The sequence below is a fragment of the Lepisma saccharinum genome, chromosome 9 (assembly GCF_977018435.1).
Source record: "Lepisma saccharinum chromosome 9, izLepSacc3.1, whole genome shotgun sequence".
NCBI lineage: Eukaryota > Metazoa > Arthropoda > Insecta > Zygentoma > Lepismatidae > Lepisma > Lepisma saccharinum.
The window spans coordinates 84,247,436-84,261,106 of record NC_139237.1 but is presented as its reverse complement, the minus strand read 5'-3'; the positions used below and the strand labels follow the sequence as shown (position 1 = coordinate 84,261,106).

Genomic DNA, 13,671 nt, shown 5'->3' with positions numbered 1-13,671 from the left:
ATGGCCCACTTATAGTACAGTAATAATCCGATACGATCAATGGGTTTTTCGCCTTCTGCTATCTAGAATATTATGAAAAGGGATGGTCAAATAACACTATACCTTATCATCAAGCCATTATCTCAGAAAAGACTTTGTTGTTCTCCACAGAAAGCACACGTGTATTGGCAATGATTGTCGTTGATTCACAATTCTATTTAAAGGCAAGTACTCAAATACAAAGGAATATATATTTTTTTAAAGACAACGTGTTCACAACGTGTATTTACACGTAAGCATTGAAGCAAAAATAAAGAAACGTGTTTGTATATTATCTGGAATTAAATCCTTGTCTGTAACTATGATTAAATAATAGTTGATTCAATGATAAGAGATTATCTATGTGGCACGTATATATATATATGTACACACCGTAAGTACAATGGAAGGGTCAACAGCTTTGAAGTAAGTTGTACTGATTTCCTCATTCGATCGTGACAGTATCATTTACAAGGAAACTTTCTAAGGTAATTCCCAATTAGATAGACTTCTAGACTTCTTGCTGTTTAAAAAGTAACCAATAGCCTCGTATAGTTGATTTGCAAAACTCAATATGCTGACCAAGGCAGAAATTTATTTTATTTTAAAACATGAACTAAACGTTACGTTTCAACCTTCTAGCAAGGTCTTCTTCAGTCTCTGTACCAAATACGAATGAGAAAATAGTATTTGTGTTTGATACGGAGTCTGAAGATGGCCTTGCTAGAAAGTTGAAACGTAACGTTTAGTTTATGTTTTAAAATAAAATAAATTTCCGCCTTTGGTCAGCATATTGAGGTATTGGTTATCATGCAAACATGGCTTAATGGTGTTAAACAGGGTGTCCCAAAAGTCCCTTAACAGCCGTCCTAGAGACGTGTAGTGCAGAGATTGACATGATTTGAGTATATAGTAATACTGTAGGGGTAGGGGGAACATGATTGCTGTGGGTGACCATGGCGGCGGCCATCTTGGTATCCGCCATATTGGATGGAGGTCATTTTTTTTAAATGGGAAGGTATATGTGTGGCACATAATTTTAGGCTAGAATTGCACCAGAAACAAGAATATGAAGTCAGTTTTCAGATATCTTTAATCTGTGAAAAGTTATTGATGCAATGTTGAATAAATGATGACGTATGATAAAGTATGGAAATTGTGATAACTGATATCATATCTCTTTTGTTGCAAGTGTAAGTGACAAAGAACATGATGATATCCAATGAGGAACGAATTGAGATCATCCTCATTTCCGCCGAAAGGAGTTCACGGGACATTGTCGCCAGTGTCGCATGTTAGTGTGGCCAATGTGATGAAGCGGTTTAAAGAAACGGGTGCAGTGCACGATAGATGTCGATCGGGAAGACCAAAAACAGCCACGGATGAAGAAACAACAACGGCAGTTCTGGCATCATTCGTGAAAAAAATATTCGACGACTATCCGCCCAATGTGGTGTTAGCAAGAGTTCGATTAGCAGGATTATGCCAGAACACAAGTGTCATCCCTACAAGATGCAAACGCAACAACATCTCAGTGAAGATGATCTTCACAGGAGGGTGGAATTTTGTGAGTGGTGTGTCGTGCAACTTGAACGTGACCCTGACTTCTGGCGAAACATTCTGCATAGCGATGAGGCATTTTTTTATACCATTGGTGAGGTCAACCGTCAAAACTTGCGGTATTGGTCCTCTGAGAACCCGCACTGGGTAAACCCGGGGAACGTGGTTGGGCCAGCAAGAGTTATGGTGTGGTGTGGAATTTGGAATACCCAAATCATAGGTCCATTTTTCATTGAGGGGACATTGAATGCAGAGACCTACCTGCAGTTGCTACGCGATCTTGTCTTACCTTCAGTGTGTATGCCGGATGGGTCTTTCCCAGAATTTTTTCAACATGATGGTGCACCACCTCATTATGGGAACATTGTTCGGCAGTACCTTGATGTTCAATTTCCTGGTAGGTGGATTGGCAGACGAGGACCAAGAGAGTGGCCAGCCAGGTCCCCAGACCTTACTCCTCTTGATTTTTACTTGTGGGGCCATCTTAAGGCCATGGTTTATGCAGTTCCAATACGTGATATGCGTCACCTTCGTCAACGAATCATTGAGGCCTGTGCCGCTGTCACTCCCGAAACTCTTTTGAATGTTCGCGTGCATGGGAGACTTGCTTACGGATGTGTTTACGGGAGCATGGCGAGCACATTGAGCACATTTTGTAGCGCTATAACTTTTCACAGATTAAAGATATCTGAAAACTGACTTCATATTCTTGTTTCTGGTGCAATTCTAGCCTAAAATTATGTGCCACACATATACCTTCCCATTTAAAAAAATTGACCTCCATCCAATATGGCGGATACCAAGATGGCCGCCGCCATGGTCACACACAGCAATCATGTTCCTCCTACCCCTACAATATTACTATATACTCAAATCATGTCAATCTCTGCACTACACGTCTCTAGGACGGCTGTTAAGGGACTTTTGGGACACCCTGTAGTTTATTTGATTTTGATTTGGTTTATTTTACTTCGCTTTTGTGCCGCTTTTGACTAATTTCGAAGATAAAGATGAATGATGATGTGATGAAATTGATGAATGGACACTCACCCATGCCCAGCCCGGAATTCGAACCCGGGACACCTGGGTTCGTAGCGCGATGTGCTATCCACTCCGCCACGAGGCCGGCACCTCGTCTAGTTTGCTGCATGTTTTGACACTGTGTAGTTCATATGTATACCGGTGCTAGGAAATGACGTTCAACCAGTTAGACGGATAGCAGTGTTCAAGTTCAGAAGATTCAACAACGGCTTGTCTTCTGCTTCATACCTAACACCCACTGAGACGCCGGAAATGCGCCACCCCGAACCTCAGAGTTGAAAATTCCATGTGCCTTTCCGAGTGTAGTCTACCCATGTCCCGCTCTGCCACGCTCCGAACCACACAGTCTCGCGGAACATTTTCCATGCTCGGCTTCAGCGCGGCCGAGCTTATCGCTTGCCGAAGCTAAACGAAGAGACGCTAAATTAGACGAGAGGGCATTTGGAGACGTGGCCAACCGAAATTTTCCATCGTAGTAACCTACGGAAATTCTGCGCTTCGGTTTCACGCGTTTCGCTTGAAGTGGGCGTGACACCATTTGATTTCAATAGAACAGAACATAAGTTCTGTTGCTGCGTTCTCCTGCGTCTTGGTGGGCTATATGGCTTAAATGTTCATTAAATTCGTTAGCACATACCACACACCACAAGGCTCCAGAACGTAGTGCAAACGGTGTAGGCAACAAATACACTACTTGACACCAAATCAACGAAATATACAAATCGGTCTTGCACCAACTAGACGCGTGAGGGCAGAGAGAGTCGAACATTTCTGCAAAACAGACGGCGCTTGTGTGTTTTGACAATTTAACGAAAATCTGTGTTTATTCTTTGGTCCTATCGAACTCCAAGGTCAGCTAGACAACACTAGGTTGGAGTGGAGCGAAGCGTCAAGTAGTAGGCTCAAGTCCTTTTTAAAATTCATTTTTTAAAAAAGTGTCATGTGGTATTTATGTTATCTATCTGCCCCTGTGCACTACGAACGGTTTACAGTCTGGTGTATAATCACGCGGTACGTGTTAACAAATCACATGCACCGTAATAACCGCAAACAGGCAATTGTTAAATCTCTTGGACTTGAACATCGCTTATTATCTGCTTGGTTTGTTTGCATCAGTCTCACAATGGAATGCATTTACAGCTTGTGTCAAAATGTGTAGTGAACTAGACGGGGATGATATTCTTTGTTAAATTACAATTTTATTTTCTTCCCGCGCAGGCGGCACAGGAAACTTCAGACGCCATGGCTTCCTGTTCCTGTGACTACGTGGACTATCCGATCCTGGAAAACTCGTGTGGATCTGCCGCAGTTGGTTTCATGAGTTTGCTCCAGACGCTGATCCACGTCCAGTGCACCATCGCAGATCCGTGCAACAGGGTGATCTCAGTCGAGGAGCCTTTGTCGGAGTACGACTTCATCGTCGTCGGCGCTGGGGTGGCGGGATCGGTCGTGGCCAGCCGACTGAGCGAGATCGAGGATTGGACGGTGCTGCTGGTGGAAGCCGGAACTCAGGAACCATCTACCGCCCAAGTGCCAGGGTTCGTGACGAAGGTGATGGGGACTCAGTATGATTGGAAGTACACGACGGAACCTCAAGGGCTGATGTGCGGGTGGAACGGAGGGACTTGTGGCTGGCCCAGGGGTAAGGTGCTTGGTGGAACGGGGGTGTTCAATTACATGATGTACGTCAGGGGACACCCAAAGGACTACGACGGGTTTTTGGAGGCCGGGAACACGGGATGGGGATACGACGATGTTCTTCCCCACTTCTTGAAATCTGAAGACAACGGAAACCCTGATTTGGTCGATCCAGGTTACCATTCTGTCGGAGGGTATCTTCCAGTGGAGCAATTCCCGTATCATCCGCCGATAACGCAGTCGGTGCTGGACGCTGGGAAGGAGCTGGGATACGAAACGGTCGATATCAACGGGAAGAACAGTACGGGGTTCACCATAAACCAGGTGATGGCGAAACACGGCGTGAGGTTCTCGCCTGCGAGGTCGTTCCTCCGTCCGGCCAACAACAGGACGAACCTCCACGTCATCACCGACTCGCTTGCCACCCGAATCCTGATAGACCCTGACACCAAAGTGGCAACTGGCATTGAGTACCTCAGAAACGGACAGACCGCGACGGTGAACGCGAGGAAAGAAATCATCGTTTCGGGGGGAGCCATCAACACTCCGCAGTTGCTCATGCTTTCGGGAATCGGACCTAGAGACCATCTTGAAGAACTGGGCATTGACGTCATACAGGACCTTCCCGTGGGAAACAACCTCCACGACAGCGTTGCCTTCTTCCTGGGCTTCAGCACTAACGAGTCCGACCACAGGGTACTAACTGTAGATACCGCCACAGAGTACCTGGAGAGCCAGAGTGGACCATTGGCGTCCACTGGTCTTTCGCAACTCAACGCGATGATCAGCTCCAAGTACGCCGAAAAGGACTACCCGGATATTCAGCTGAAGTTCGGCGGCTACATGGCGGACTGCACCAACACAGGATCTCCAGACGAATGCACCAGCGGATCGCCACCGGATTGCGGCAGGAGACAGTACAGCATCGGGGCAACAACCCTTCACACGGAGAGCAAGGGAACCCTTAGACTACGCAGCACAGATCCACTAGACCAGCCGGTCATGGACCCGAAGTACCTGTCGGAGCAGATAGACGTGGACACCTTGGTGGAGGGCGCCAAGTTCATCGTGGAGCTGATCAACACCGAGGCTCTGAAACCGTGGGACGCGCAGATGAACACGTACCCCGTCGGAGGATGCGAAGACTTCGAGTTCGGTAGCGACGAGTACTGGGAGTGCGCGGCGAGGCGCCGAGCCGGACCGGACAACCACATGAGCGGGACCGCTAAGATGGGACCCGAGGGCGACCCGGAGGCGGTAGTGAACCCGCAGCTGCAAGTGCATGGCCTAAGCAACCTTCGGGTCGCCGACGCTTCCATATTACCACACGTGACCAGCGGAAATCCAGCAGCAGCCATCATCATGGTCGGCGAGAAAGTTTCGGACATGATCAAGGAAACGTGGCAACAACAGTAAATGCATTCTTAGATTGACAGTGAAGTGTTTTTTTTTTTTATTTATGCGTTTCTTGGGGCAAATGGAAACAGGAAGGTTATTAATCTCCACACTGTAGATCAATTGTTTTCGTGTTATCTTTACCCATTTCAAAAGGGTTCAGTGAGTCCAGTACAAATTGCATGGCATGACAATTACAAGTGAAAATTAAATGGTAGCTCTTTTAAATTTGTAACAGAATCTGTGAACCGGAGAATGGCAAGGGTGGAGCCATGGGTGCGTACAGGGTGGATAAAAATAACGAATTTTATTAAATCACTCTAAACATGCAAATTTTTAGAGTGGTGCTAATTTTTTGTGACGGACTGTATGTATCGTGAAGTGAAGTGAAATTGAAACTTTAGTAAACATAGTCATCATGTGATGTTTTTTTTTGTCCTACCAATACACAGTCACGTGTGAAAATAAAATAGATGATTGTGGGCTGAAACTGCCAGGACAGATATATTATTTATGTGTGTCTTATATAATTAAAATTATATTTCATTGTATACGTTCGAGGGTGGGAGATTCGAGTGAGTACGATCGAGGGAAAGTAATTCCATGCACTACTCTAGTAGGAGGAATCAGGCCATTGATAAATCTTGAAAAGTAGAAATAATAACAATAATAATAGTGATTATGGTATGGTTGTTAGCTTACAATAATATGTAAATACTATAAACTAATAAAATGATCTAATTTTATAGCATGCTTATTATTATACTATTGTCACTTTATTATTATATCATTGGGGGAGACTTCTACGCCATTAACCATATACGCGAATATAACACAACTGTTTTCAATTATTTAACCCTACACCTCGTTCAAGAATAAGCTTTAAAAGTTAGGACGAAATTTTAGTCATAAAGCTTGTATGATGTCTCACATAAAACTCTAATTTAGGAGTTTTAAAGATACAGAAATTTAGTTTGTATCCAGTTTATTTAGGAATTTCATTTTTCTTTAGTATGAGCTTCATGTTTCAGTACATACATTTGTTTTGCATTTTTTTCCTTCGAAAATTTTAAGAGTATCTAAGAGCCTTACAGAAATCATCGAATGAACTCAAGATTCAGCAAAGCAGCAAAGGTCATTCTGGGATCTGCAGTACATATTATTTTTGAACATGATAACATATATTGTTTCTTAACTCTCAAAGTGATTTCAGTCAACCTGGTTCAAATCAAACGACGGTGCTTATGAGCGTAGCTTCAGCAATTTCATTTCAACCTCATCATCCTGATTTGGATACATAGACAAAAAGGTGTAATGTAAATCAAGAAATACCGAGATATATATCTCTCACGTGGAGATCAACTGAGGTGCTCGGGGATAAAACACTGTAAGTCACATTTTGGTCATTATTAAGTTACAAAGTAAAAAGTGCCATCCTTCAATTTTCTCGGGTAATTACCATGCGATGCAATTTGCGCTGGACTCATCGAACCCTTCTGTAATTGGTAAACACAACACCAAAACAAATTGTGTACAGTATAGCTTCTAATGACATTTCTACTTAATGAACTCAATGATGACCAAGATGTTGTACCGCTGGATTCCACGTTGAGAAGTTTGTGAAAGAATATTAGTTGTGTTCGATCGGCAAACTGAAAACATCTTGACCACTTGAATTTATTTTACATAATTGTTTATTTAGTAACAATAATTCCTTATTTGGGAATTTTTTTCATTTAACCTTTTTTTCCATGAAACAAATATTTTTGTAAAAATTTTAGCACCTGTCAATCGAAGAATGCATTTTTTTTATATCCACGTTTCTTTGATCATGTCCGAAATCTTCTCGCCGACCATGATGATGGCTGCTGTTGGGTTTCCGCTGGTCACGTGCGGGAATATGGAAGCGTCGGCGACTCGAAGGTTGCTCAAGCCGTGCACTTGCAGTTGCGGGTTCACTACCGCCTCCGGGTCGCCCTCTGGTCCCATCTTCGAGGTCCCGCTCTCGTGGTGGTCCGGGCTGCCTCCGTGCCTCACCGCACATTCCCAGTACTCGTCGCTCCCGAACTCAAAGTCCTCGCATCCGGCGACCGGATTGGTGTTCATCTGCACGTCCCACGGTTTCAGGGCTTCGGCCTTGCTCAGCTTCACGATGAACTTGGCGCCCTCCACCAAGGTGTCCACATCTATTTGTTCCGACAGGTACTTCGGGTCCATCACCGGCTTATCTAGTGGGTTCGTGGTGCGAAGTCTCAGGGTCCCTTTGCTGTTGGTGTGAAGGGCTGCGACCCCCATGCTGAACGGTCTCCTGCCGCAATCCGGTGGCGATCCGCTGGAGCATTCGTCCGGCGATCCCGTGTCCGTGCAGTCCGGCATGTAGCCGCCGAACTTCAGCTGAATATCCGGGTAGTCCTCTTCGGCGAACTTGGAGCTGATCATCCCGTTGAGTGGCGCCAGGCCGGTGGACGTCAATGGCCCGTTCTGACTCTCCAGATACTCTGTGGCGGCGTCTACAGTTAGTATCCTGCGATCTGATTCGTTGGTAGTCAAGCCCATGTAGTAGGCAACGCTGTCGTGGAGGTTGTTTCCCACGGGAAGGTCCTGTATGACGTCAATGCCCAGTTCTTCCAGGTGGTCTCTCGGTCCGATTCCAGACAGCATGAGCAACTGCGGAGTGTTGATGGCTCCCCCCGAAACGATGATTTCTTTCCTCGCGTTCACCGTCGCGGTCTGTCCGTTTCTGAGGTACTCAATGCCAGTTGCCACTTTGGTGTCAGGGTCTATCAGGATTCGGGTGGCAAGCGAGTCGGTGATGACGTGGAGGTTCGTCCTGTTGTTGGCCGGACGGAGGAACGACCTCGCAGGCGAGAACCTCACGCCGTGTTTCGCCATCACCTGGTTTATGGTGAACCCCGTACTGTTCTTCCCGTTGATATCGACCGTTTCGTATCCCAGCTCCTTCCCAGCGTCCAGCACCGACTGCGTTATCGGCGGATGATACGGGAATTGCTCCACTGGAAGATACCCTCCGACAGAATGATAACCGGGATCGACCAAATCAGGGTTCCCGTTGTCTTCCGATTTCAAGAAGTAGGGAAGAACATCGTCGTATCCCCATCCCGTGTTCCCGGCCTCCAACCACCCGTCGTAGTCCTTTGGGTGTCCCCTGACGTACATCATGTAATTGAACACCCCCGTTCCTCCGAGAACCTTACCCCTTGGCCAGGCGCAAGCACCTCCGCTACGACCGCACATCAGCCCTTGAGGTTCCGTGGTGTAGTTCCAATCGTAGAGGGTACCCTGCACCTTCGTCACGAACCCCGGCACTTGGGCAGTAGATGGTTCCTGAGTTCCGGCTTCCACCAGCAGCACCGTCCAATCCTCGACCTCGCTCAGTCGGCTGACGACTACCGATCCCGCCACCCCAGCGCCGACGACGATGAAGTCGTACTCCGACAAAGGCTCCTTGACTGAGATCACCCTGTTGCACGGATCTGCGATGGTGCACTGGACGTGGATCAGCGTCTGGAGCAAACTCATGAAACCAACTGCGGTTGATCCACACGAGTTGTCCAGGATCGGATAGTCCACGTAGTCACAGGAACAGGAAGCCATGGCGTCTGAAGTTCCCTGTGCCGCCTGCGCGGGAAGAAAAAAAATCAATTTAACATAAAATAGGGCCACTCCTCGTGATAGCATGTTTACTCTAGTACGCTACGAGCTTAGGACACATAGTATCGAATTCTCGCCATGGCAAGAATTTGTGGTTCTCCTAATTTCACCCTTCATAAGTCACTCTCATACTAACCTAGAGAGGTAATTATAAAGGTAATGCAACGTTCATAATCTAGGCCATTTGTGGAGGTGATCAGCCGTTTGCTTCTCCTCCCCAGGGTTATCCCTCTCCCTCCGGTTCATTCGAAGTCAGGTGACCCACAGAGCCACGCCATGCGTGGAACTTGCTGGAGACTTTCTCACCTGAAATTTGCCATCCCGGGAAATCAACCCGGGTCTCTCGCGTGGCAGTCACACACCATATAGACTGAATAGCTGCTGATCTTTATTAGAGCTATATGTCATACATTAAAGTTTTCTAATAGTTATGACCTATGATAATTACAATAATGAGCAAGACCAATACCTATTTACATCTGATTCCAAGTGAGAACGCTAGCCTCCGTGACGAAATGTTTAGCACAGTGCGCTTAGACGCCGGGGGGTCCCGATTTCAATCCCTACCTGGACATGAGTGTCCCTTGTGAATGTCCCTTCATCAATTTCATCATGTCATCCTCATCTACGCGATTACCGTAAAGTTGCAGTAAATTGAAGTAAAATATAGCAAATTAATTAAATGAGCAGTGAACGACATCCTCCCCTTTACCCTCGAAGCAAGAAGTTTTTTTCGCACACTCCTTTGTACGTGATCTCCCACTTCGAAGTAGCAGCTAGGCTACTTCAGTGCTTTCATTTGTGTGTGCTTGTTTTAAAAGTGAATGGCAGCTCGTGGTAGTTGCTGCTTAGGTGGAATGTTGTCCCAAAGCTAACAAAAGAATTGAGGACTTCATCCGGTTATGTCCTAATTGCGAACATTGCCTAAATCATCCTAGTTGCGAACACATACAAGTGAGGAAATACTTGCATGTCCTAATTGCGAACACATGTAACTAAAAAAACTGTTTTCAAACACAAATAAGGGTAGTGAATCAGAGAGACCGCTGGCTTGACTAGCAACAATATAGCCAACCTTATTGACTTATCATGATGGATATTATTTTCTTTATGTTGACGAAAAAGTGGCTAGGAGCACTAACAGCAGAGGCGTCTCGTGAACGCATCATGCGTCAATTGCGGGAAAACGGACAGCTTGCTCTGCGACGACATTCATGACCATTTCTACATTCTAATTACTTCGTATAGGAGAAGAATTTATTTTACACGAGAGCTCTGAACTAAGCTTATATTACATTTCTTGGATCTGAAGTGGAAGAAAGTAATAATTATTTTCCCACAATTGATGCATGCGTCACTTCAGATCCAAGAAATGTAATATAAGCTTAGTTCAGAGCTCTCGTGTAAAATAGATACTTCTCCTATATGAAGTAATTGGAATGTAGAAATGCTCATGAATGTCGTCGCAGATCAAGCTGTCCTTTTTCCCACAATTGACGCATGCGCAGCATGCACCGCATGCGTTCAGGAGACGCCTCTGACTATCAGGTATGAGGGGATTGATGCTATACATACATTTTTAAGTACAGTGTTATATGTTTTGAAATTTGAATTTGAAATTAATAATTATATTATTAAATGAGGAAGCTCTTTTTCAGTTAAGAAGTGTGCAGTATGTAGTCGTATGTAGATAATTGGCCACACTTTTATTATTAAATTATTTATACTTCGGCAACGACTTTAATCATGTCGAATTTTCTAGGTTAGCCCCTTAAAAAAAATCGTTAAAACACGCAGGAAATGGGAGAGAAAGTTGTAGTTCCAAAGGCAGATATTGTGTTCGCAATTAGGACACTGCCCTTCGAAGTTAATCCTGTTTAGGCAGCAAGTGTTCGAAATTAGGACTGTTCGCAATCTTATCACGAAAGTATACGCACGCATCTTCACGTTAGTACAAAATGCATCTAACACCATTTCTAAACAGCTAGAAATATTTCCTAATCGGGAATTACCTTAGAGAGTTTCCTTGTAAATAATACTTCGTATCACGATCAAAAGCGGAAATGAGTACAACTTATTTCCAAATGGCTGTCCCTTCCGTAGCACTTACGTTGTGTATATATATGCAGCAGATAGATAGATCTCGTATCATCGCCCAATCAATGATCATTTATTCATTGTAAGAGACAAGAAATGTATAATGCCCGATAATATAGAAGCGCGTTTCTTCACATTTTGCTGCGGTCTTTTTGTATCAATACACGTATCTATCTATTTTTATGTGAAAACGTTATCTCGGAAAGAGATTGCTTTGTATTTGAGTGCTTGTGTTGAAATGGAATCATGAATCAACGGCAACCATTGCTCAATGTACTTGTGTTTTCTGTGGAGAATAAAGAAATATTTAACGAGATAATGACTTCATGATAATGCATACTGTCATTTGACCATGCCCGTCTCATATTCATGATAACTGGACGCGGGAAACCCATTGTCGTGCCGTATTATTATTACTATTATACTAACTTATTTCTGATATTAGGAAGCAATCCCACATTTATGGACTTGGCTAAAACTTTTGATAGTGTTAACCATTAGTTACAACTTTATAAGCTCGACCAAATGAGGTTATGGCCCTAATTCCTCAAATGGTTTTCAAACTTTCTACGTACATTTGGCGCAGTGGTAGCGTCGTCGCCTTGTAATCAAGGGGTCCCGGGTTCGAAACTCGGTGGAGGCACAAGTAGTTCGGATCCCACTTTAAATTGTAGGTCCAGTCCCAATTAGCCTTACTGTGCATAGAGTGGACTTAAAACACTAAATCAACCAACCAACCAATCAAACTTTCTATAAAATAGATTTCTTTTTTTTCTGTTAAGATCCAGATAAGAAACATTTTGTGGGGTACCTCAAGATCACCACTTGCCCCAATTCAATTTGCTCCTTTTATCAATGATATTACTTTATGTTTTAAATTTACACATGTTTGCTATATGCAGATGATATGAAAATTTTTAAGAATATTTTAACGAATGATATTGTTGTTTAACTTCTGGCTACCCTCGATAGAATGCCATATTGTCATGTAATTAAATGGAAATTAACTTGCAAAAGTTTAATGTTTTAATATTTACTTAGAAAGTTCATTATATAGTTTCTAGCTATTACATCCATATAAGATCCAAGCGTGCGATAGCCATACGATTTGGGAATATTAATGAACTCCTCTCTCATATTTGATGACCACATTTTTTAAATTTGCAGAAGAGCAAACAAGATGCTTCGTTATATATTTTTCTCATGTAAAGATTTCCAAAATGAAAGTACCTTAATATAAATAAAACAATAGTTCGTCCTATTCTTGAATATACTAATGAATGAATGGTTTCTGACAGCCAAGAATTTCTTTCAAAAAGTTGAGTCAGTTCAATAGACTTTCCATGTTACTATGCACTAAGTTTAGAAAGAATAACTATAAACAGCATCATTCTGAATGGCTAATGCAGTTAAATATGTCTGCCTTAGAAGAAAGAAGAAAAATAATTTGATTTTTTTTACTTGTTGCTTTAAGTCCATTTTATGAACAGAAAGGCTAATCGGAACTGGACCTACAGTTTAAAGTGGGATCCGAACCTCTGTGCCATGTGCAGAAGAAAAATGAAAATGAAAAATTTTGTGCAGAAGATTTTATATTTTCTAGATAATAGTGAATACTTTTTGAGTAATATATCTCATAAGTGGAATACGAGGAAGGCCAGAGGTTTAATGTCTGATCCTTCCTGTGAAAAGCTATTATATGAACTTAGGATGGTGTATAAAGATTGTCCGAAAACGAAAACAAATTTCATAGTATTATAGCTTTATTGAAATACTATAAACATACTTTTACAAACATTTGTGAATAACGATTTTAAAATATAATATATTATTTTGCAATCAAGTGGTATTGTATTACGTGCATCCTTATTAAAAAGCTTCTGTCTTGCACTGTGATAATGAAGATAGTTCAAGATTTACAATATCTGTATATTGATAATTACATTTGTCTCGTTCTGATTGTTTTGTAAGACAGTATTGAGCGGTTCACTTTTGTTTACAAGGACACTGCATGTAAAATAACGGGTACATTTTGATTTTTTCCCTTATGATGAGTCAGAGGAATTCAGTTGATAATGTTGCAACAAGTATGCTGTACAATCGAACACATTGTGTGTGGTTCTCTTTCTCACAAAATCCGATGGCATTTCCTGTCGTATGTTGACTCCATGGTCCCTAATACGTACACTTTAAACACCTCATTTACAAGTTCTTTTTTTAATTATTTTCTTCCTGCTCTGTCTCTGCGTT

The 13,671-nt window shown here is 43.2% G+C and overlaps 2 pseudogenes across 1 annotated transcript; one reads left to right on the top strand and one right to left on the bottom strand.

Moving 5' to 3' along the window:
- Positions 1 to 434: 434 nt before the first annotated feature.
- LOC145992790 (glucose dehydrogenase [FAD, quinone] pseudogene) lies at positions 435 to 6,392 on the top strand (annotated as a pseudogene). The gene is made up of 2 exons (XR_014442209.1): positions 435 to 506; positions 3,838 to 6,392. The product of XR_014442209.1 is annotated as a glucose dehydrogenase [FAD, quinone] pseudogene (transcript).
- A 1,069-nt stretch (positions 6,393 to 7,461) lies between these two features.
- Positions 7,462 to 8,907, bottom strand: LOC145992508 (glucose dehydrogenase [FAD, quinone] pseudogene; annotated as a pseudogene).
- Positions 8,908 to 13,671: the final 4,764 nt, after the last annotated feature.